We start from the raw sequence: 26,423 nt of genomic DNA on the forward strand, positions 1-26,423 counted from the left end.
AAAAATTAATTTATTATTCATGTTTATATATAAAACAATATCTTCATTACCTTTGAAAATCTTTTGTAATATACAAGAAGACCACTGGTTTGCATGAGCCAAAAGGCTTTGAATGCCATCAAGTTGCATCTGATTCCCATAGCTGAGATTCTCTTACTTTTTGGTAATCTACTTATTGATCCTTCCCTAAATTTATTTTTAAAATGCTTTGGTTTCTGACTTTCTTCCTCCATTATCATCCTCATTACTAAGGATTTGGGGTCATTTTCTTGTATTTCTGTTTTGTTTTATTTTAAAAAATTCATGAAACTTCTAGCACCTAAGAACATAGAATTTAGGGTAATTGGATCTAGGTTCTTGGTCACTGTATTTTTCTGTTAAATCCTTTAAAAATTTTCCCATTATTTTTTTCTGCTAAGGATGAAGGTAATAGACTGTATGAGTAACAATACTCTGTTGTGGTTTTAGAGGTTTGAATGTAAGCGGTACACAGTAAGATCCAATGATAAGTATTAGTCATAATCAACACGTCTTTTGAGTACTGAATATTTCATAGATACATACAATATAAAAACAATAGCTTCAAGCCACTAACTAACATCTATTGTACCACCTACTGAGTGATATCAACATTTTCCCTAAAGGAAGCAAATGTGATTATAGCTTTTTTTCTTTTCTCTCTCAAATACAATGCCAGTGGCATTAAAACAGCAAGATGACTTTGATAATTCAACTACCATAACTCAAACACATGGCTCATGAATGAGGGATTACAATATTGCAACCCACTGTGAAAAAAATCTGGTTACAGAAATCTCTGTGTGTAACTGTGGAAAAAATTAATTTTATATTAGATATAGATCCACATGCATCTTCTAACAAATTACTTGGAATAGTCAAGCATATGCCAAATGCTGTATTTGTTTTCCCGTGCACTTTGGTAGGACTCAGGGCAACAACCCACTGCTTAGTAAACATCAGTGTGGGATCTCACTAAGTTCATATCACGTCAGATATGCAAAGATCACAAAGCACAGGGTAAGAGACTGCTTTCAGCATTTGCCTCCTTTTCTACATGAGTGAGTTTGGGCAGTTTCCATTCCAGTGTCTATTTCAGTGAAGAGAACAGCACTATGTATTTTTAAATGTCAACCAGGGAAACGTTCCCACTTACCATAAGAATCACGTTTTACCCTGCCTTTTCTATACAATCCCATATGTTTGTTATCTAGATTCAGAAATATAATCTGTCCTGAACTTATTTATAGTTTACTGCTTTCAATTTGTAGCTGTTCCTAGATCCTAAGGGGCCCATGATCCTTTCAAATGTTTTGCACTGAATTTATAGGTTAAGACAGTGAGATAATTTGGGCTGCAGAGACTATATACTTCCAATGTACCTAATATTTTACTGTAAACTTGCTTTAAGCTGGGCACTAGGCCAGGCCCTAAAGTTCTACTTTTCTTTTGAAAGGCATCCAATTCTAATACGGATATTTGTTTTAAAAGATTGAGCTGGGCTTTTAAATTTAGATAGTCCTAACCACCAAAACAATTCAAGGCATTAAAATTTTTCATTGTGAACTTTTTTCCCCATCTCACAGTCTGCTGAATGATAATGAATCAATAGATGTCTAGTGTGAGTTATCACAGTATTTGCTTGTTGGGGACGTTATTCATGAATATGTTACCAGAACTTACAAAACTCAGGGACCAGAACAGAATAGACCTTGTAATGTGAATTAAAGTAAATATTGTGCACTTCGAATCAGAAAATGAAGAAAGAAAAAGCACTCAATCATTTAAGTATTGTGCAAATTATTCAGTTATTGTGGATCTACTTTCCTTAGTGTAAGACTACAAGTATAACTACAGACGTTTTTGTTTTTAATCATTAATAATGGAATCAATGCACAGAAGATGAGAAGAAAGAGAGCACAAATATCCACTTCCATGACTGGAAACTGAGACACACTTCACTGTTTTATAACATGTCAAAATGCAATTTAGTTTCAAAACTGTGTTTTTTGTTCATTGTTTCTAAAAATTTTATAGTCATTATGGATGTTTTAAGCTTACTGTACTGTCTGTTGCTCTGTTTGAATCAAATATGGATGGGACTTAAGTGTGAATATTTAATTAAGATAATGGTGAATCCAGAAATTATTTTAAATTTCATGGTCAAAAGCTTTTAAAGATTAAGTTGGTTAAAACACAATAAAAAACCCAAAATGTTTGGGAAAATATAATTGCATCAAGATTACTCTATTAGAAAAAAAAAAAGATTACTCTATTAGAATCTTGATTTTTTTTCCAACTTCTTAAGGTACGAAGCCATAGAAAATTCTTATATTTATAAACATCTCATTATTTGAAAATAGTTTGCTACTTCCTCCACACTGTGATAGATATGCTACCTAAAATAATTCCAGTAATACTACTTCACAGATTCCAAGGCATAGCTTAAGTAAGGCAATGAAGGTGAAATTTCTTCACAGTACTTGATGTTCAATTCATCTCAGCCAAATTTAAAACTTAAAGTGCATCTATTGAAAGGCAGGAAAGACAGATACGTGACCTTTGGTCCATTAAATATGCATGTCTCTTTAATATGACAAAAAGCCACTTTTGCTATTAAGCAGATAATAATAGAATTGATAGGAAGAGAAAAAATAAAGTGGCAAATCTGAGTCCCTTGGATGACTTTCTCTTTTGGATGCTCCTGTTGACCACCTAAACCGCTTAGACTTTCTAGAGTGATAGTAAAACCAAGGAAAACCCTGAGTTTGCAATGACCAAAGAAATTGAGAGTACTCTGAGATCACAGGCTTCAGGTAGAAGGCTATTGGGAGGGAGCCTCTGGGAAAATATCCCTTTACACACCCTCCAGAGTTCCAGAGACTTGTGAAAGCAATCATCATTTTTGTTTTTCCTTCACCCCTAAGGCATCTCAGATAGTTTAATGTTTCAACACACACCTTACTCCAGACACATTTTAATTTGACTGTATCTTTCAAGTAAGTATCCAATGTATATTGTTCACAGAGGATGTGGGATAGTTCTCCCACTCCTTATAGTCTGATTTTTCCCCTCTTTTTCTTTTTATAGTGGGTGGCTGCAATGAATTAAAATACCTTATCTGGCACAATGTTCTTCTAAACTCAGTGAAGAACAGAGTACACTCCCACCAGCCCTTTCACCTTAACAGATACTTAAATTAACTTTTAACTTTCTAAACACAGATCAAAAATTAGGAAAGAAAAAATTTCTCATCAAATAGTCAATTTTCTTTCATGAGCCCTTGACAGTCATCTTCAATCTAAGATTCTCAGAAACTGACAGTAAGATTTACATAGATACCAAATAGGAACTAAAGCGTAAGAGAAGTCTTGAGTGAATATGGTAAAGACAACCACCATAGATGATGCTACAATAAAGAACTATAACACTGGTTTTAAAAATAATCATCCATATTTGGGCTTTGAGAGTCTAATTTTATCTTTATTGAGTGTGATATTAGATATAACATTGGAAATAAAAGAGTTAACCATTGATTCTAAATTAATGACTGACTCTCAGCATCTGAAACTGGAGCACACACTAGGGAAAAAACTGGCAAATTCTAAAGTAGGATTTCAAAGACCAAGTGCAGAAATCACCTATTTGCCACCGAAGATTTTTGAAAATAAAGGACATGATCGGGTATTTGAGAGTAAAGAAATATTTGAGGGACAGGGTGGGGTGTTAAGCTATAATAGAGAAGGAATCATCAGATCTGCTAATAGAATATGAAGAAACAAAAACATGGAATGAACACCTTTGCTATTTTGAAAGGTCATCAAATGCACAGATAATGATTAAGACAAGGAATGCATCTGAGACCATGAGACGCTGTTACTAGGCATGAAGAAGGCATTGCTGTAGAAACTATAGAACTGTTGTTCCTGCAAGCTATATCTCTCCCATGGAGAAGAAGACAATTATGTTGGAAAACAGACACTTAGGAGACTTATTGTGATCTAGTTTTAAAAGTGAGTGTTGTGAACTGGTTTCTAGAATGCCATGCCTGCCTGTCAAGTGAAATACCTAGCTGTAATTAGAATGCAATGCTTAATAAAGGCAACCTTGCATAAAAAAAAAAAAAAGTGAGGCTTTGGTTCATTTTAAATTAGAAGAAGAAATTGAGATAATACACAATCATTAATTATTCTCTGCTAATTTTAAATTTGTCACATTGAATCTTGGGTACTCATTCTTTCCACACTATATTGAGACATTCTCTAGGGTGGTCGAAAAACATTTGCAAATCTCAAGTTATTTTCTCAGTTGACTACCTAATTGCTTGGCCACAGTTGCTTACTAGCTCCCACTCTGCAATCGCATTCTATGACTGAAAATATATAGGAAGAATCAATAGGTGTAAAATGAAGTTAAAGAACATGTATAATTTCTTTGTTGTTTCCAATGATTGACTATCAATTACCTTTCCTTTTATGAGACACACATAAATCCATAAATTTACAGGGTATGTGTTAACTTTGGTGAAGGGTAGTAAGATCAATAGGAAAGGAGTCCGTTTCCCAAATCACTCATTAAAAAAAAATACCACAGCTGGAAGATAGCTGATGAAAAAGTGTTTAACTTGCCCACTTTAGATGAAGAGAACAGAAGGATAAATAAAGGACGCCTCAACAATGCATTTGATAAACAACAAATGTATGTCTACCTGAGGAAAATTGATTCAAATTGGTTTCACAAAAATTTGTGCTCGGCTTAACATTGTAAAATTAAACAGAAGAGGAAAAAGGAGGAGACATCCTCCTGAACTTGCTAACATATTTAGATAATTTATTGAATTTTTTGCATTGGGCTAAATAGAAAAGAAAAAAGAAAACTACAAGGATTTATGAGAAATTAATGCAAACAAATTTTAGCAACAGACAAATAGAAAACATCAAATCTAGTATAAAATGATGTTTTGTGATATGAGGCAAGAAATAAGAGGCTATTATTTAAGAAAACCAGGGACAAAACATTTAATCTAATACAGAGAAATGGTGAAAAGAAGATGCAAGAGGCCTAATGCCCTGTGCTTTTATGGTTCTAAAATGCATGAGTAAAGAAAGGGATGATGAAATAGGTGCTGACTTCACAGCACCTAATACATGACTCTTAGTTTGCTAGAAAGTTGCAAGGGCACTATTGTTACTGTCCATTGAGACATCAATACAGCTGCCTAAATGCCCCTGGGCACCATCATCCTATCAAGTTCAAACATTAGGCATCATTACTTTTGACAGCATCGTCTCTAAAATACAGGAGAACTGATGCGAGATGAGGCAAACTCCTTTCATATACGATGGCCTCGACTGGGTAATTGAAAATTGTAAACACAAATAAAAGATTATGAATATATATCAAAATTGTAAGAAGGAAATAAGCATATTACTGAAATGAAGTGTGTGTGTGTATGTGTTTGTGTGTGTGTTGGTAAAGCAAACAAACTTAATTAGGTGTCCTTGCTGCACATTTTTATAGTGTTATTATTTCATAGCCCTAAGGACATGAAATATTAATTCATAATTTATATTGCTTCAAAATATTCACCATTTTCCCAAGTGCACACACACACACAGCCGTTTTTACCTAAAATGTAAGAGAATTTTGCACACAGGGAATTTAGTTGACATGGTGTATGTAAGGAAGTTTGGGATAGTTTGAGTTAAAAATACAGTTGTCTTTCTTCATGCTACTTTACCATAATAGTTCAATGAACTAATCAAATTAATGAATGTTTTATTGTTTACAAATTCCTGACATTGTGGATTCTAGCTTTATGGAGACAACTGTTTTTGGAGACGGGTCATATTTTAAATGCACACACTCATTTACTCTCTTATATTATTTTAAGCAAAGAACTATACTTGTTCCATGTCAATATTTTCCTCTGTAAAGAGATTAGAAACACTTGAATTATTTGTGTGTTAAATGACTTGTATATAAACTATGTAAGCAACCTATAGTAATTAAATGAAGCTATTTTTAATTATATAGAATATTGTGATGTATGACTCTGGATAAAAACATATTAAAGTTTTAAGTTAATAGTAATCAACTACAAGTGTTTATTTTACAAAAAAAAATACATTGACTAAGAAATACAGCTGGGTGATTATTCAAGACATGGGACACTTACTTGTGTTCTGGGAATCAAGTTATTAAGTTTTAGGATTATTTTACAGTATATTATGCGGTAAATTCTATATACTCCTGAGTTAAACATAGATATGCAGCAAAAAGTAAATAAGTTTTTATGGAGACTATTAAGAAGAAAACATATCAATATAGTTAAAAAGTAATGTGATCTAGTGGCCTAACTGTGTCACTAGCATGCAACCCTTTAAAAACATGTGTCATGCTCTTAATGTACTGTTTAATTAATTCAGTCTGTGTCTGAGGTAATCCATTCTTAAAAGCAAATTTATAAATGTCTAAATATGACTAACTTAACATCACATATTTCTGACAGAATGCCAAGTCACCAAAATGAAAAAGAAGTTGTTTTCTATCTGCATGGAACACTGATTTCTCAGAAATTCTCTTGGTGGCAATATAATCATTTCTAAAACTAACATTTACCTCATGTGACGCTGAAAAACTCTGGTTAACATTTTCACAAATCTAAAAATATTTTACTCTTTTCTAAATTAAAACTGCTGTTTGTCATATTGGGCCTTGTATTTCCTTAATGCTCTTCTCCAAAAATGGTATTTGAGAATCCTGCCTTTTCCTCTCAAATGCCAAGCAAATAAGGCAATAACCCTGAGGGTCTCTGTGTCTCTCCCAATTTTTCCCATTCATCAAGATCTGGCTCTGCCTCCATTCCATTTTTAAATGTGAACAAGTTACATTTTCTGCCTATATTTTAAACTGATGCATTCATGTTTAATTACACAGTAAACAGCATACATAATTGCCTTCCAAGTGACATGTGTGCACGCATGACCTCACCCAATAAAACTAGCACTTAATACATATCTTCCTAATTTTGCATGTCATCAAAATACCTTTAAAAGAAGCTATTAACCTGCTTTCTCAGGTAATTAACTTTAATACTTCTCAAGTCTCTCATGGGGTTGAAGATCAGATAGACTAGTCTTACAATTAAGCTTAGTTGTTTAGGGATTAAGATGATTTTAGGTTTAGATAGATGTTTTATGTCAAAAGAGTTGAGATATGATAGGTATTGATTTAAATTCAGAATTTTAGACTACCACAATAGGAAAGACGTTTTCTTCAAGATTGCCAAATACAAATAGCTAAAATACTATGAATGTAACATTTATATAATTCCTGAGTGTTTCATGGTTCTTCTTGCTGTAGGTATTTATTTTATTTATGTGTAATAATATAAATATACATGCAAAAAGAAATATAATACTAATAAAAAGAAACAAATGGTCTTTAATAAATTTACATTTAATTGCTGGCTTTATGAATAACAAAGAAGAAAAAGTACATACTCACAGGTGATTTTTCATTCATTGAACTACAAGATGTTGGTAGCTACTCTTTGATCATGAGACAAATAGATGGAAGAGAAGTTCTCTTTAAACAGAACATTATACTCTGTGTGTGTGTGTGTGTGTGTGTGTGTGTGTGTGTGTGTGTGTGGATCACAAAAGCTCCTAAGAAAATACCTCAGTACCTTCTACTCATACATATTAACAGACAATAAATAACATAGAGTTGCTGAAGACTTCCAAATTTCTTCCTTCGTACGATGATTCACAGTCCAGAAACTTAACAACTTCACACTATCTAGAGAATGACTTTCAAATGTCTTATCATGACATTCACTGTCCTTCAGTGTCTAGATAAGATTAAACTTTGTCTCATCTTTTTTTTATCTTTAAACTTCCTTGCATACTACATACATTCAGTGTGACAGATCCTGCTATTTCCTGAAGCTCTGGACAGATTTTGGTCCAGTCGCTTTCCCTTCCTGGAAAGCACTTTATATACCTCTTTGTCCCTTCATATGTTTTTAGTCAATTCTACCTGTTCCAGTAGTTGAAATCACTTTCTAACACCTTTGTAAAACCTGAACACAACAGTAGCCAAGATAATAAGCTAAACTGTGTTTTTGCTCATCTTTTTGTTATGCGTATTGTGCAGTAGGAGTGCAGCTAATATAGAAGTTTGTGTGTGTGTGTGTGTGTGTGTGTGTGTGTGTGATATCTACTTGTTTGCTTGAAAGACTGTGTCCCAGTTTCAGATTTCCATTGAATTTGGAATACCTCTATGTTCCTTGCTCTAACAAAATACAGTATTCCATTTCTTGCCCAAGGATAATGCACTCAGCATTTCTCAAAGTGTGTACATGCAACAGTAGTTACATTAGCTGTTTTTTAGAACAATGGTTGTATGTACAGCTGATATTTTTCTAATGATTTACCGTATGGGAGAGTAAGGAAACACATTAGCTTATAGAAAGAGGAAAGTAACTCTCCTGGAAAGGAAGTGGAAGCTGAGCACTTTGACATTGTTTTGCTGGAGCTTTGTTTGTTTGTGTGATGGCTGCTACTGCTTTCTTCAGAATATACTTTCCCTGGGCATTGTTCAGCAGCACTTATTCCAGCTCTGCGATGCCCAGCAACACCAATGCTCAACTGCATGCTCACAACTTAACTCCTTCCTTTCTAAGCTGCTTGCATCTTTTGCTAGAGGGCTTTTGGTCCCATTAGCCAGGTAGTAAATTCCTAAGCATCACTTAGCTAACTGGGATAAATATTACTTGTTCTGAGCTCTTCCACTTTACATTTAACGGAATCTAACCCGTTTCTTTAAAAAGCCACAAAAAGTTGTTACGCACTCGCCAACCCATCATCTTCCTGGTTACCCTCATGCCCACAATTCTTGATTTGTCTGCCTGTAATGGCCTGCATTCATGTAGAATAATAAGAGCTTAAACTATTGACGGAATCCTATGACTCCTCCTGAGTTTTGTGAATCTGTGCCTAGTAACTATGATAATTTGTGGGGAGAATGAATCCAAAAGAAGAGAGCTTATGCAAAGGATTTTCAAAGCTAAACTGATATTCTCCATAGGTTTTTGTTTGTTTGCTTGCTTGCTTGTTTTATAAGAGAAAATTACATCAGCAGTGAAACAAGACCACCTTTAAAACAATGCTTTGGTGTATTGATCAAATTTTAATGCCTTCATGTTTTCAAGTTGAATGGCATCTATAATCAAAAAAAGTGGATTTGACACACTAAGGCGATACCTGCACATATCATCTTACAACACTATGGAAAAGAGATAAGATGCCGTCACACTAGATGTTTATATGTTCTGATGTTTCAAAAGTATGAGAACTTATTTAAGTGTAAGGTACAATGAAATATTTTCTTACAGACACACACACAATAATGTAGGGTATTGCATTAAGTGAAATAAACCATGACAGAAAAGGCAAGTGTCCCATCGCTCTCATAGCAAGACAATAATAAAAAGTTGGAAAGTTCAGATGAGATACTCGATAGACACTGGTTGGAATGTTTGCATTGAGACATCACTTCTAATGTCATCAGTATTATCCATTAATAAAAAGATGTTGAAAATGGATAATAGAGCAGAAACCATTAATAGAAAAATCAAATAAGGGCACATGTTATAGCATCACAACCAATGAATGCTTGTCTTTCTCTTTCCTCTACTACCTGTCTCTAAAAAGCATTTCTCCAGGAGATGAAAAAGTGCTTCCCAGAAACCATTGTGAATTGCACAAACAACTGGCAGAGAGAACATCCCAATTCACATATAATTTTTCTGAAAATAAAAATAAAAATACATTCTTTGTTTGTAATATTTAAGATGATATTATCAAAATATAATTCAAAAACATGTATTTCACTTATTTAAAATGCATACTTAGCAGTCTTTTTTAAATATTTTATTTAATTTTAATCTCTGTGCATTAGTGTGAAAGTATCAGGTCTTAGAGTTACAGACAGTTGTGAGCTGCTATGTGGGTGCTGGGAGTTGAACCCGGGTCTTTTGGAAGAGCAGGTAGTGCTCTTAACCACTGAGCCATCTCTCCAGCCCATATTTAGCAGTCTTAAGCTCCTCTCAGAAATGCACAGTTAAAAGCCCAATCAGCTTAGAAATATTACCATCACTCACTTTCATGTCAACAAAACAATATATTAGAGACCACCTCCAAAATATCAAGTTTCTTTTTTTAACGTTGGTATCTTAAAAACATTACAAGTTTTCAGTGCTAACAACTGAACAAATACGAAAATGGAAAGGAAAGGAAAGAGACTTCATGCCAATGTCAGCCCAACTTACTCTAAGGATCTTTTATTTTTGTAAGGGATTTTACTCACCGAGTATGTAAGGATATTTAATACCTTCCCTACATTGATTTTAAGTATATATGAATAAAGATTGAAATAACTTGGAAACTAAAACTCTGGAAGTAAATGGAGTTTTCTGGTGGGCTGTGAATGCCTTGGACCCAGGAAAGCTTATGATTCTCTCTCATAAAACTCTGCTTTATGTAAAACCATTTCTATTTTGGGATATCTCGTCCAGAATTCTTTCCAGTTTTCCCTTATGTTTCATGCCCTGAACACATAAGCATCATCCTTGTAAAGTCAAAAAAGTACTATGTTATTTTCTCCCCAGTGAAGCCCCTCAGCATGAAATCCTTTCACCAAGAACTAATTCTGACATTATCCTTAAATGTTCAGTGTAAATACAAATACAATTATCAGAACTGGCCTCCTGTCTTTTTCTGTTCTGTCGATTCATTTTCCTTTGGCTGGACCACTAAACTTATAAGATGAACTTCTGCAGTCAGTTCTGTGCATTTTTTTAAAGGGCAAAGATGTTGTTGAGCTCAGTCAGTTCTGTGCTTTATAAACCATGACTGACTATTTTCCCAAAAGGTTTATCTTAGTCCACAGTAGTCAAGGAAGATTCAGGGAATGGGATGGCAGGAACATCCCTTCTCCATAGACTCCCAATCTTCTGTGCAAAAACGTTGGCAGAATTAGAATCAGAAAAGGGGCAGTCGTATGCGTGCCACATAGGTGTCCTTCAGCGTCTGCAGCTGCAGCTTCCACTCGCGGTCTTCTGGAACTTGATTCTAAGTGGCTCTGAAAAGCCACTGAGGAGTTTGTGTTAGCCAGAGGCCACGAAAGCTCCTGGCCCCAGCTGAGAGATTCTCTGTTCAGTCTGGGCATTAGCCCAATGTGAACAGAGAATCTGTTTTCTTCCCTTCCCTTCCAAAGAGCACATTTCTGTTTGTTCCCGCATGTGCAAGAATGAATAGGGAACAATAACACTCATTTATACAAAAAATAATGCCAATTATTATAAGAGTGTTAGCGAATTTCTGAATATCGTGGCAAGCTCTCAGTGATCTGAAGAATCATATAGCCTAGTTCCTTCTTAAGAAAACGCACATTTTTTTTCAGAAGTCATTTAGCATTCAAGAGCTACATTCTTTAAAGCCAATGTAACTTAGAATTCTCTGGCTATTACCCTAATTTATTCATTTGGAAACATATACATTCCTGGATCCTGTACTCAATACAGTTTTGAGGTGAGTACGCTCTACTCCCAATATTTCTTCGATTCCATTTGCATTCTGTCATACTCTCTATCTCTGCCTCTCTAACTCATCTACCAGCAAATAAAGAAACCCCCACCTTCGCTTCTGGATAATTTCTTAAATTAATCCAGACACTCTTCTGCAATGCTTTCTTCCTCGATTTGTGATTTTGGCACCCAGTGCCAAGTTCACATCCTGAACCATGGCTTCTATTAGTAGATGTCTGGGCAGCATCCCAATAAGCCTGAGCAGCTCCAGTGTCATTAGTGGAAGGATGGCATTTCAGTCCCCTGCCTTTCTTTCCTTTTCAGTTTACTATCACTGCCACTGAGCTTAAAGAACCAAAGTACCTGCTCATGCACTGAATCTGAGAGGAGCATGGCTGCCTCTAAAAACAAATAAAATAAAACACTGCATTTTCTTTTAAACAAAGATTCTCATTTTTCAAATCATGATATAAAAAAGAAAATTCAGTTGGAACCTTTAAAATAAAGAAGGTGGAGGTTTGCAAGTATAAAGCACCCTATAATTAACATGCACTCATAATCATAAGAAATCACCAAAACATTTATTTGTAGCTGTTGTTACTATACACAAATGCTACCTAGAGTCTCACTATTACATCAATTATTAATATTCTTTCTGAAGTGCTTATTACAAAAGATTTGTGCTATAAAGATTACCTCATTCTACAGTTAATTGTTTCATTTCATAACTCTCTTATATTATGAATAAACTAGGTACTGATTTAAAGATAAAAGAATATTCATGGTTCTAAAATACTAAAACAACTAAATTGCAAAATGTCAGTGTCATTTTCAGAATACAAATAATATGTGAAAATCTATTTTAGCAGACCTAAACATTGTAATACCACTTTTTAGTTAGGGATAATTCTCTGTGATTTGCTCTGTGATTATATGGATTCATTAAAAACAGCCAATGTTGTCACCATATTTTGTCTTTTTGAGCAGACAATTTAACATAGCAAACCATACTGGCATGGATTTACTGCATGCAGCTTACAGACACCACGGAATCATTTTGCTCACTCGCAACTCAGTAAAGGGATGCAGGAGGAAAGACAGCCAAACTTGTCAGGTCCATCCACTACATATTCACCTAACTTAACTTAGCTGTGCACATTGAAAATGGACATTTAATAGAGAGGAGATTTTTGAAGAGAAGGACAGGCCTGATTTTTACAAAAAAGGAGAGGGGTATTTTTTCAAAGCAGCCAACGCAGAAGAATAGTAAAGGAGAGCAAGTATACATTAAGCTGAAACTATGCTGCAATTTTACTTCATCCTTTCAGAAAACAGATGTTTATCTGCCCCTTTACATGGAGAAAAGCATCATGAAATGTTTGTGAATTTTTTCCAACATTTAAACCCTCCTAAAAGCAGTCAAGGCTTCTCCTTATGAAAGCTGTGATTTTCCTACAATAATTTTCTATAGTTGTGCCAAAGAACTAAAAATAAAGATGACATGGGAAGTTTTTTCACAGTGCGAATCACAAGCTCCATTGTAAAACTGAGTCATCATGTTCAGTTTCAGGAAGACACATCCAGGTTAGGATGCTCAGTGCTCTGATTGCCTTCCCCCTGCCTGGGCTACCTGAGATAGAAAGCCTGTGGTACGGTTATCAATAACTGCTAGGAACTCTGGCCATAATCGAGTAGATAGCTGTAATGCAGCATCGTGTTGAGAAAGTAAATGAGGTAAGAACTGTTACAGGCTGAGGTTTATTGAGACAGCCAAGATTACTTTGCAGAATGAGTACTTCTGTGCCCAGCTAAGGCTGCAAGAAGCACTTATAGAAGTTATCGGGTTTATTTAAACTAAACATATATCTAGCACTCTTCATTTTATTTTATTTTATTATTGTCATGCAGTAGAAAATAACTTGGGTTTTTATCACAGGATGTCTTCCAGTTCTATCCTGTAAGTCATTCCCCGTACTTCTCAAGGTCACAGAGAAACTCGAAAACGACAAAGTCATACTGATTGATTGGATCTGCAGTGTTTACAGTGATAGGAGCTGGTAAAGGAGCCTGCTGTGTATTCAATAAAGTGACTGAAGAAAAAAGAGAGTTGGGTCTGTTAACAAGACATGTAAAGTTAGATGTTCCCTGGAGATCTCAGTCCATTGTATCTCAAGCCCCTTGTCCTTTACTCCATGTTGAAGCTGAGGACTTTGCCCTTTGAGTCCCTATCACTATCATGGGGAGAATGAACACTCTCCGGTTGTGGAATTAAATAGAGCTTTCAGCAGGATAGGAGTCAGCATACAGAACAGCTCTTTTCTCTTTGTGACGCTACATTGGTGCATCCTGAGAAAAAGGCTAAGGCTGTAAAGCAAAGATCACTCTTGCTGTGATGGCATTCACCTAAGTATGTATATCAGTTGTCGCTGAATAGAAGGCAGACAATGAACCCATTGCACAAAGCAACAGGGGCAGCGAGATTGTAATGTCTGTTTATTGATTTTAATCATCACAATTTTCTGGGTCAGTGTTTCTTTTCTAAAGAATTCATTAAGCAGAGATATATAAGAAAAATATATTTCATAAATAAAAAAATATGGTCTCTATTTTGTACTTCTTGGGCATCTTGGAATAATTAGGAGTGTGAACTACCAAGTTGCCAATGATATAAGTCATTTTTTACATACATGGAAGAAAAACAGTTGTAGTTATAATGGGGTCATATTCTTGCTTTTTTTTTTTTTTTTTTTTTTTCTTTTCTCTACGGCATCATGATTTTATTGCTGTCATTCTAGCGTCAACGATGACATTTTTCCTAGCACTATTTTAAATGTCAGGTTTCCTTAATTGTGATTTGCATACAGTAAGATTCACCCTTTTAGGAATGAATTTTCTGAACACTGAAAAACACACAGTCATAGATCCTGACTAAGACATCAGTATTATTCTGTTCTGTTTAAGTAAACTTCTTCCTTCCTGAAATTTGAGACAGACGTCATCTTGGCTCTAGGCTTAACCATGACACTACCCTAACAGTGTATATATGTTATGTTAAAAAGTAAGATGGTGCAGTATTAGCACCCTCATTTAAGATGGGTAGTGGACTTGGTGTGTTAGGGTTTGTTTCTGCCTGTGTTGTTTCTTTTGCCAGTTTTACAGCACAAAGGTACTTCCTAAGGACACAGAAACCATCCTTTGGGAAAAACTTATCAAAATCAGTTTGCTCTGTGTCCAAGTCTTAGTGATAGGCCAGGATTCTACCTTTAATAAAAGCCAATTAGCAAAAATGCATATTACCCAATGTCCTATTTAACTTATTCCAAAATGTTTCCAACTGATAATCTTAGAGCTGAACTATTCTTGCTTTTTTTTTTTTAGAGAAATTAATTCTATTTCCTCAAATATAAGAATACCTTTAATAATGTCATCTTTACATATTCATTTCTATTGACACCATTTTTCTTTGACAAAGAACTATTACAATCAAATTATAGGATTCCTTCTCATCCCAAAGCTCATTAATCTTTTTTATATAATTTATCTATCTATTTATTTATTTATTTATTCTCTTTACATCCTGGTCAATGCCCTATCCCTTTTCACCTCTCTGTTCCACCCTCCCTCCCTTCCTCCCTTCCCCCTCCCCTAATCCTCAGAAAAGAGGAGCATTCCCTTTTCCCATCCACCCCAGCCCATGAAGCCCTGTATTTCAACCCCCAGCCACTGATATTGTTTCTATCACCTTGCGTTTAAAGGATTATCATGGAAATTAAATATGCAGTATAAAGCCTTTGTGTGTGTGTGTGTGTGTGTGTGTGTGTGTGTGTGTGTGTGTGAATGCCATAATATTACCTTGTGTCCTATCACAATTAATTCCCAGTCCATAGGATCTCACTTGGATAGCCATATTGCATTAAAATTATTCTTACAAAGGTCTGCATAATTTTGCTTTTAGACACATTTTGAACCAAGACTAAATATACCTCCATGCACATGCAAATAGGTGCACACACAATGACACATGTATGCACACACTCACAAACATACATATAAAATTCTTAGAACTGAACAGCAATATAAGATTTGGTGAATTTTTAGAGCAGCCATTTATTTACCACGAATGTGATGTTCTATACATACATTAGTTCACAGTAGAGATGATCACCCGGAAAGGGTTTTTGAAACCATGTAAACTTCTAATAAAATATATAAACACAATTATTCACTGAAAAATTAATTATATGAAATGAAACTTCTACCATTGTTGATAAGATAATAGTTAAAGTGTCTCTATATGTTTGATAAACTCAGATATGTAGCATATATTAGTTACCTGATTTGTGCATTAATTAATTAATGAGATTAATGCTTCACATTATTCAGACTAACAAACACAAATCAGCAAATTCTGACCCAGGATTAGAATTTAGCCCAATAGGAGAGAGAAACTGATGAAACACAATACTGTATTTTGCTTTATTTTATTGATTAATGGTGCACTCCAAATTTCACTGTCACTTTGGAGAATCATATGGCAGTCATTAGACATGCTCATTTTTTTTCAGTTTGAAAGTAAATCTTTAGTTGAACATTTATAATAAGCAAAATTGTGCAAGTTTTAGGGGAAAGTTTTAAGGGAAGGTGGTATGAAATCACCTAAGCGAACTCATTGATCCAGTAACTTTTTATACAAAAGTAGTAATTTTAAAAAATGTTTTGTGGCATTTCCTTTTCTGTCTGTCTCTGTCTATCTGTCTTTCTCTGTCTGCCTGTCTGCCTGTCTGCCTGTCTGCCTGTCTGTCTGCCTGTCTGCCTGCCTGCCTGCCTGCCTGCCTGTCTCTCTCTCTCTCTCTCTCTCTCTCTCTCTCTCTCTCTCTCTCTCTCTCTCTCTCTCTCTCTCTCAATGTTAAGATTCCATTGTTAATTTTAAATATGTGAGATAGTGATAGTATTATGAAAAGTACAGTGGTACTGTTAGTTTCATATTATCTTGCAAGTCTTTATATATATATCTGCTTTCCCACACATAGAGAGTACTTGATGTTCACCAATATGCTGGAACATATAGATTTTTCATTTATATAATTCTAATTCTAAATTAATTAAGTACCCATTGTTTTTAGAATTTTAGCTTCTGGGCAGTCCCTTGCCAATATGCTAAAATATTTCTATATTTAAATTTATTACTGTGTCTATAATAATTTATGGTATAAAAATTATGAAAATTTTAAAAAATAATTGGTTTAATTATTTCATTATTTTACTATGATTCAAATTTAATATGGTATCAATTGGGAAATACTACAAATTTATTCTTGTTTTAATCTTTTATTGACAAACAAAAAATTTAAGAACTCATGTGTGATGACATCTATAATTATTTAAACAAAAGAGATGAAGACAAAAATACAAAATTTGTCCAAAAACAGACTTTAATGTCAGAACATGTTTGGATTTTTGGTTTCTTGCATGTGTTGTTTGATAAATAACATCATTAATTAGCTCAGGTTATCCTTGAACTCTTAAACTTCCTGTTTTTGTTGGGATTACAAGTATGTTCCCTCCAACATGCCTCTTAATAGTATTTTGTTTTGTGAAGGAATGTCATTTGAAATAACTAAAAATTAAGAAATATGTATTTCAGTACATAGTATAATGTATGGTACAAGGATTTTGGAAAAAATATTTGCTTTTTTTCTTGTTTTTTTTTTTTTTCTCTTCAAGACAGGGTTTTTCTGTGTATCCTTGGCTGTCCTGGACTCTCACTTTGTAGATCAGGCTGGTCTCAAACTCACATCAATCCTCCTGATGCTGCCTCCCAAGTGCTGGCATTAAAGACGCACGCCACCATGCCTGGGTACTTTTTTTTATATAGGTGGACAATCACACAAACATACCTCTGGCATTGTATATCAGTTTTTATGTTTATGATAAGGACCGTTTTAGAGAAATACTCTATATTAAAATTTCAAGAGTCTTGATCAAAATATTACAAAATCCTTTTGACACATGACATCATGCATGATTTAGACACGAGGTTGGCAAATAATCTCTATGTAATTGGTGATCTTCAAATGTTTTCGTAGTCAAATAATTTAATATGAAATTAATTTCAGCTTAAATAAATGGATAATTTAGTTGAAACTTTTTAACTATATGTTGTGTTCATATGCATTCATAGTTTTCAACAGAAAATATTGAGAAGAATTTTTTCTTTTGTTTGTGTTTTTTAAATTTGTTCTAGTGTGTCTTGGAGGTTGCCCTAGCATTGAACCACAGAATGAAAAATCCAACTCCTGAGAAAAAAATATTTGATCTCATCAGACTAACAAATGACCCATCAAACAGAAGTCAGGAAACTCTGACCCAAGACTGGAACTTAGCCTAACAGGAGAGAGAAACTGATGAAATAGAACAACACTGTATCATACTGAAAGTCAAGCAGCTACTGCCTAGCCTGGACCATCTGTCCTCTTTGTCAAACCCTTACATTATAGGCTCCATATACAGTCATTCTTCGCTTAAAACCTTTTCAACCATTAGTTGCTGAGTGATGGTTTCTTCCTTTTCCATCTGTAAACAGGAGCCAAAGGAGATTTTATCCCAAGGTGTTGTTAGTTCAGTTAATAAAACCAAAGTGCTTTTGAAGAGTTCCTGATATATGATAAATGGTAAGTGAGTGGGAGTTATTTGTTTTTACCAATGGCTCTCAAACCTTAGAAATTGACTCATAATGAAATACCGAGACACACTGCAAATACACCTGAACATAAAAATAGACCCAAGACAAAAATTAAGTGAAATGACTCTTAGCTACATTTCATGTAATATAGCTCATTATGATTTACTTCCAATTTCTCTCTTCTCATTTTAATCCCCACCAAAATTAATTTTGTTTTAAAGGACATGTATTATTCTATTCCTTTTTGGAATTTTATATTAAACAATAACAGAAATATTAATCTGTTCTTGATCTTCAAACTTCTGTATACTGCACTCATCGTGATTAAATGCCATTTTCAGTTTCTCTATCATGTCACCCTTCTACATCTTCGTGGATCTGAGACCTTTTCAGAAACTAAGATTAAAATATTAGCTAAATAAGGCTCTCCTTCTGGTACAAGACCAATGTATGTCTTCCATAGATAATGAATTATCATCTAGGATTCTTCTAACTCCATGGTCAAAGACTGGAGTGATACTTAAAGTAAAAGTGCTATTATAGATCTGTTTTTCTATAAATATTATATAAGTATATGTTTGGTCAGTACTTCCTGAGCAACAGCTAAAATATTTTAAGTAAATGTGTTATTTTTTAGAATTAAAGTGATTGTGTGTAAATTAACCTATTTGTAAGATTTAACTCAGTTTTTATATTAACACACAGACTAAAATGAATCCAAAATTAAAGTTGCTGCTTATGAGATCTTCATTGTATATTTTTAAAGATTTATTATATTTTAATTTACATGTGCAATTGTCTGTGCATCTATGTATGGGTTTTTTTTGTCTATGAATGTAGATGTTCTTAGAGGAAAAAAAAAGTTTCAGGTCCTCTAAAGCTTGAATTACAGGTAGTTTTGAGATGCCTGATGTGGGAATTGAATGCAGGTCTACTGCAAGTCTGTATTCACTTACAATCTATGTTTTAGTCATTTCTTCAGCACTCAATTATTTATTGGTATAAATGTGTACATTAGTGTATATTAAACATAAAGTGAGTATAGAATTCTTCCACTTATAGCTAGACATTGTAAGTAGTGAATATTAGTCACATGAAACTGTGGATTGATTGTATAAAAGGTACTTAGGTCTCACTTTTCTCTTTTACTAGTACTACTTTCCCTCTCCCTGCTCTTCAACCTATTCCATAAAGCACCACTTTCCCATCATCTTTTCTACTTCAACTTTTACACTACCATATATAGCAAACAGCAATATGCACAGCCTTCACAGTATACCTTTAATCCATACTTTTAGGTCTGAAGAAAATATAAGAATAAATAGTAATGACACCATCATTCTACCTAGATAATTTAAACCATATGGCAAGCAAACTTAGTTATTGCATATGTCTACAGAATAAGACAATTATGTTTTACAAACACATGGATGGTGTTTAAAACATGTAAAATCTAGTTCAAGCTTAAATCGTCTTTCATAATCACAACCTCAAGAATTTATATGATAATATAATAACGTCATAATTTTCATGTGATTATATTTGTTTTATAAAGCATTAATAATATCAATAAAGTTTTTGGTTGATACTTTGACATTATTTATATAATAAAGCTGTTATAATACATGGTACATGTATGAATATAGGCTTGCTAATTTTAGGTATAAATACTTCTAATTACTTTAAGCTGTTAATCAGGGTCACATCACTTACATTGAATTCAAAGAGAGAATCTCATGCTTCACATGAATGGAAAGCCACACCATTGATTATTAATTCGATACACATACACTTCTTTACATATATGTCACCACTAATTTTTTCTCATATCTATATACTCCTAATATACAGGCTTAAGATTCTTATTCCTCTCTGGAATATTCCACAGTATATTGTTTATGTCTGTGTTGAAATGCAAGTGTTTCTGGCAAGATTTTTGTCACTGTAAATGAACATGAATACAATTTTCTGAGAACTCTACACATCAGAGTTAATTAAAAGCAAATTCTTGGGCTGCATTCATCACAACATTATGCAACTTTATTAGCTTTATAAGTATTCATGAAGCAACAAGGTCTATATTTCAAAGTATGGCAATACTTATTTTCATTTTAACGTGTGGTTTCTATGTTCACCCAAAAGATATAGATTTAGATCTTTTAAAAATTTTTTCACTTTTAGCTGTTTCATCACTTCTTTGAAATGTTTCCGTAAAAGGCACTATGGTTGTCATCTGCTTGAAAGGGTCTTGTGTAGTCTACTCTCTCCAAGAGCAGCTGTATCACTGCTGTCAGTTTGACTGGTGAAGATGTCTTTGGCTGATAAGTCTCTGCCTGTGGCACACAGAGTGACTTCAAACAACTAATTAGTAGGAACTAGGCCACCACAGGGTTTGATGCTGTCCATCAAGGCTGTGACCACTGCTGACACCATCAACAGATCTGTCAAATATGGCTCTTCCTGAGACTACAACCAGGCCCACTCACTCTGCGGTGAAGCAAGGACTGGCAGACTGTGTTTATAAAGAGGAAGAGAAGGTGATGGCCAATCTATACAGACTTGAATAATTGGAGAAACACTGAGCTGGTGGGAAATCTGAATGCCCATGTATTTACATGTGTTTCTGAAATATAAGGGAGTCATCTGAAAAAATATCACGAATTTATGCTGACTATACTAATAAATCTACAAAATATTTCAATATCTTTTATTTAGCACTAAAAAATACTGCAGTATACTCCATTTTAGAGGGCACTATTAATTATACATCCACTTAGACAAAGATGATGCTGAATAGGAGATGCATAGTGAATATAAAATTATCCAATTTTTCAAAAATCCAAATAACAAATGGGACTTTGTTATATGTTATAATTTGTCTTTTCTAGAGAGAAAGCAAGGTTAGACAGTGACATCTCTCTTTTCCTTTATATTACATTCCACATTGAAAAGTAGGAAGGGGGGAATACACAAATATATAAGGAAGATAGAACAAAAAGTAGACTAGTGATTCTATTCAACTTACTGTCCAATTGTCACTCACAAGGTTATTTTTAATTCACTGGTATAGAATTTTTATATAGGTACAAAATAAGTTTAATTTTGATACAGTATCCAAATTGCAGAAAAGTATGCATGGACAAGAATACTTATATTTCCAGTTATATGTATTGATATTGTTAAAACAACTAAACTAAATCCACATAAAAATATAAGGTCTCAAGTCTCTTCTTGGCAACCTGCCTATGAGCATATACAGGGGGAGGTAATCACCCTCAGGAACAGGCATAGGGGAGGGGAATAATGGGAAAATACAGAGGGGGAGGGAGGGAAGAATGGGAGGGTACAAAGGGATGGGATAAACATTGAGATGTAACAAGAATAAATTAATAAAAAAAGCCATTCGTATCCAAAATACTAATAAAAATCATCTTGTAGTAAGGCAAAAAAAAAATATATATAAGGTCATCATTCTTCATAATTACTTTATATACTTGTAATTTTAGGACTGTATAATGCTTGTGAGAAATTATATGCTTTCAGAACAAAAGACTGGACACTGACATTGTATCAGACTGGACAGCATTCATTCCTCTCAGCATGCTGGACAATAACATCCTGTATCCTTCATATTCTAGCACCAATTGTTTCAATTACTGTTCCTCATCAGAAAGAGACATCTCCTGGGACACTTTCAATGAAAGCTTTCAATCCCAATTGGTCCAGCATTTCAGACTGTCCCACATAGGGCTCTAATTAAGCCTGGAATTTCTTAACATTTAGAAACTGGACCACAATTGCTATTCCTAGTTTGTTTAACCATCTCCCCCAATTTTATTTGGGCCCCTACCAAGATATTATTTTCCTAAATCAGCTGGAAGAAACCTTAACATAATGACACGCCATTTTCTTTCAAGGGTAATGGTAGGATATCAGTTGCTTTCTTGGAATACAGAGAGTTATTTTCAATAGGACTGTGTTATAAGTTATAATGATCTTTTCTAGAGAGAAAGCAAGGTTAGACACAGTGATATCTCTCTTTTCCTTTATCTTACATTCCACATTGAAAAGAAAGAAGGGGAGAATGAAGAAATATATAAGGAAGATAGAACAAAAAGTAGATTAGTGATTCTACTCAACTTATTGTCTCATTTGTCACTCACAAGGTTATTTTTACTTCACTGGTATAAAAATTTTTATATAGGTGGAAAATAAGTTTAATATTTAGATACAGTGGTATAGAATTAAAATGTAAGATTATTCTTCACACACATTATATATATATATATATATATATATATACACACATACACACACATATATGTATATATTCTCTCTAACGTGAGGTATTGTACCTATATAACTCAATTATAGTACAAGGTTTACTTCCAGTATTTTGAATGTACTATTCCAAGCTGCTTAGGATATGTAAGTTAAACAAATTAATTATTAGTTGACCAAATAATGGTCATGTCAATTACTAGTCTACTTTTATCACAAGAGTATACACCTTAGGTGCAGCAGATATGATTCTATAGAAAGATAAGTTAGCATAGTTAGATAAGGTCTTCCAAAATCTCAGAGACATGCAGAATATGGCATGTAAAAATTCTTTCATTAATAAAGATTCACTGACAATGACACAGGTTAACTCCTGGAAACATCCAGTCTACCTCAAATAGGATGATGAGCATCAAAGAACCTCCATATGGAAGTAGTTTCAAATGTGGCAAATGAGCCACTGGACAAAATGTCCTCATTTCTACCATAGACAGAATCCTGCCTAAAAAAAAAAGGCAAGCTTGTATGCAGGCAGAGTCGATGTCTAAACTCTGCCAAGACAGTGTAAGAACTTCCTCAATAGTTCCTGTCGCACAAATGTGTCCGTCAGATATATTGGGCCAGAAGGCTGAAGAAGATGCTCCAGTATTACAGAGAGTTTGGGTGACTATTCAGGTGGAAAACTGCCTTTGTCATCTTCTCACTTGGAAAGCTACTAACCTGCACTCAAGGGATACTCAGATAATCGAGTTTATTCCTTCTCAAGTCTCTGATGGAGTTGAAAGACAGGTAGCTTAGTTTTGCAATGAAGCTTAGTTGCTTAAGGGTTAAGATGTTTTTAGATCTAGATAAATGTTCTAAGTTGATAATGACAAGATGTGATGGCGATTGATTTACATTCAGAATTTTAGACACACCAAGATAAGAAAAATGTTTTCTTCAAGGCTATCAAACACAAATAGCCACAAACACTAAGAATGTAACATTTCCTGATTGTTTCAAGGCTCTTCCTGCTATAGGTAGTTTATTGTATATATGTGTAATAATATATATGTAAAAATAAAAAATGTTTAATTAAAAAAATATATCCTAGGCTGCCTGTTTTTCTCTGCTAAAAATATTTAATAATGTGTTTCATAGTGAAAATCTGTGACATAAATCACAGAATAGAGTGATAAACAGACAAACACTGTGGGTCCATGCAGACAACTTTCAATTTTAAAGTTAAGGTATATTTTGAACAGTGCATAGTTTTATTCTAACAATAAAACTGGCATATCTTTCAAAAAGTGTTGTGTTTATATAAATATAATATATTCAATTTATACATGCATTTATACTACATTAACTAAGAATGTGAGGTCTGACTGTTAGTGCAGTTTTGTTATTTGAACCATGGTGAGGTGGTAATAGGAGTCAGAAAAGAGATATGAACTAAAGAACCAGTGTATTTTCTAGAAGAAGAAGAAGAAGAAGAAGAAGAAGAAGAAGAAGAAGAAGAAGAAGAAACAACGACAAGGACAAGAAGACCAAGAAGACCAAGAAGAAGAACAAGACCAAGAAGAACAAGAAGAAGAACAAGACCAAGAAGAAGAAGAAGAAGAAGAAGAAGAAGAAGAAGAAGAAGAAGAAGAAGAAGAAGAAGAAGAAACAACAACAACGACAAGGACAAGAAGACCAAGAAGAAGAACAAGACCAAGAAGAACAAGAAGAAAAGAAGGAGGAGGAGAAGAAAAGAAGGAGGAGGAGGAGAAGGAGGAGGAAGAACACTCCTACAAGATCTTTGTTTAATTAAATTTGGCACTTTTCTAAGATCAAAAATCATACCATTTACAATATTCCATACCATTACAATCAGTGACTGATATAGTCACTGAAGTCTTATATCAACATATTTTCTGCTTACTGTGTTAAAATTTCTGTCTTGGTGTTATTAGGAATCCTGAGTGTCTAACATTTTAATACTGATTACATAGTAACACACAGAGAATCGTCTAGATTTCTGTACTGTAATGTCTAATACATAAAAACTATGTCTGCTTGCTTATTATGGTATAATTATAACTTACTGTATAGAATATCCTTTCTAAGTTAATAAAAAGTGAAGAAGAAAAGAAGGAAGAGACAAAGAACAAAATGGATAATTTGTGAATCATCATTTGTTAAAAGTATGATTATAGAAAATAACAAATACGTGATAATGGATAATTTGTTCTGGCTCCTATAAAGAAATAACTCTCGGCCGGGCATGGTGGCGCACGCCTTTAACCCTAGCACTCGGGAGGCAGAGGCAGGCAGATCGCTGTGAGTTCGAGGCCAGCCTGGTCTACAAAGTGAGTCCAGGATGGCCAAGGCTACACAGAGAAACCCTGTCTCGAAAAACCAAAAAAAAAAAAAAAAAAAAAGAAAGAAAAAACTTTCCATCATCTCCATGGATCATAAATACAATCTCCACCCAATGAATATATTTATATACAAAAGCAGAAAAATATGTGCACACTGAGCACTATTACAAATTATATGTATATATAACACACATTTATTTATTTGTTTGTTTGTTCCTTTGTTAGATTTATTGATTATTTATTCATTTTTAAAGCAATCAGTAAGTCGAAACAAAGCCATAGAATCTATGTAAATAGTGTTCTGGTGTTTAACTTTTCTTTTTTAACATTTGAAAGCAGCAGCTAAATAGAATTTTTTTTAATTGCATTTTCTCTCTTGCAGAATTATGCGCTGTGTTGCAAGCAGCTCTTGTCCTCTGTTGTTGACCTAGGCACAAGGTGTTCCCATGGGTTATTTAAACAAGAAAATATTTTTGGTTTGGACATTAATTCTACAAACTTAATAACTTAAAATATTTGATGAATAATATTGTGTAGTTTAATTAATTCATTTTTTTCTTCCCAATGCTCCTCTTAGTATATGATACATTTTTACTCTCTTATATGTTTCTATCACAATATTTGACAAAATTCATAACTCCTCATAACTGATGATAATTCATATTGATTTATGGATTCACAAAATCCTGCTGTAAGTTTACATAAAAGGTCAAAAATATTTCTCCTATCAAAATTTTTTTCCATTTGCTGGGATGATTTGCTGCAGTTGCCCACCCTGGGATATCTTAATCAACCATCTGCACCTATGAATTTCACACTTTCAATAACTGCAACATTTCTGAAGTCTGGCAGTGAAAACTCACACTTATTTATAAGCCTTTACAAGAGTCTTCCAAGCTCTAAGATTTTCCTCTGACCTTAATATTTGTATTTTATTCCTACAAGGAAAATCTTAAGTGAAAATTTCATGTATTGAAAACTACTAGAGTATTTTGTAAGGAACTATGGCTCAAATATCAAAAGCAGTGGTGGAAAACAGTTATTCCTACTGATATTACTTGTGTGTGTGTGTGTGTGCTGTCTATACATTCATGCATGTGTGTGTTTTCAGTGCATCCATGTGTGTTTGTGTTTGTGTGTGTGTGAATTTCTATATCTATGAGCTATTTCCCTGCCAAATGAAGAATATAGAACATGAAAGCTGTATCCACTGGTATCCTACACTGCTTCATGTTTTCAGGGAATGGGGTTTCAGAGAAGGGAAATAGAAGCTAAATTAATAGGTTATTTAATAAAGCATTTAATAAGGTTATAGTTATAAGAAGTATGAAAATAATGAATACATTTTTATCTCTATGCTTCTATTTTAATCACCACAGTGCTTTGTCTATGCAGTGACAGAAGGTATGGTAGAAAGATGGGGGGCGGGGGAAGCTTTAACATGACAGGTTCAATTCTACACCCTATTTAAACTCTAAGAAAGAATTTCAGTTATTAAGTTCTT

The 26,423-nt window shown here is 33.9% G+C and overlaps 1 protein-coding gene across 4 annotated transcripts in view; it reads right to left on the bottom strand.

Annotated features, from left to right (window-relative positions):
- Positions 1-26,423, bottom strand: part of Pcdh9 (protocadherin 9) — a 939,572-nt gene that overhangs the window by 541,098 nt on the left and 372,051 nt on the right. The window lies entirely within an intron of this gene.

The sequence above is a fragment of the Acomys russatus genome, chromosome 18, assembly GCF_903995435.1.
Source record: "Acomys russatus chromosome 18, mAcoRus1.1, whole genome shotgun sequence".
Taxonomy (NCBI): Eukaryota; Metazoa; Chordata; class Mammalia; order Rodentia; family Muridae; genus Acomys; species Acomys russatus.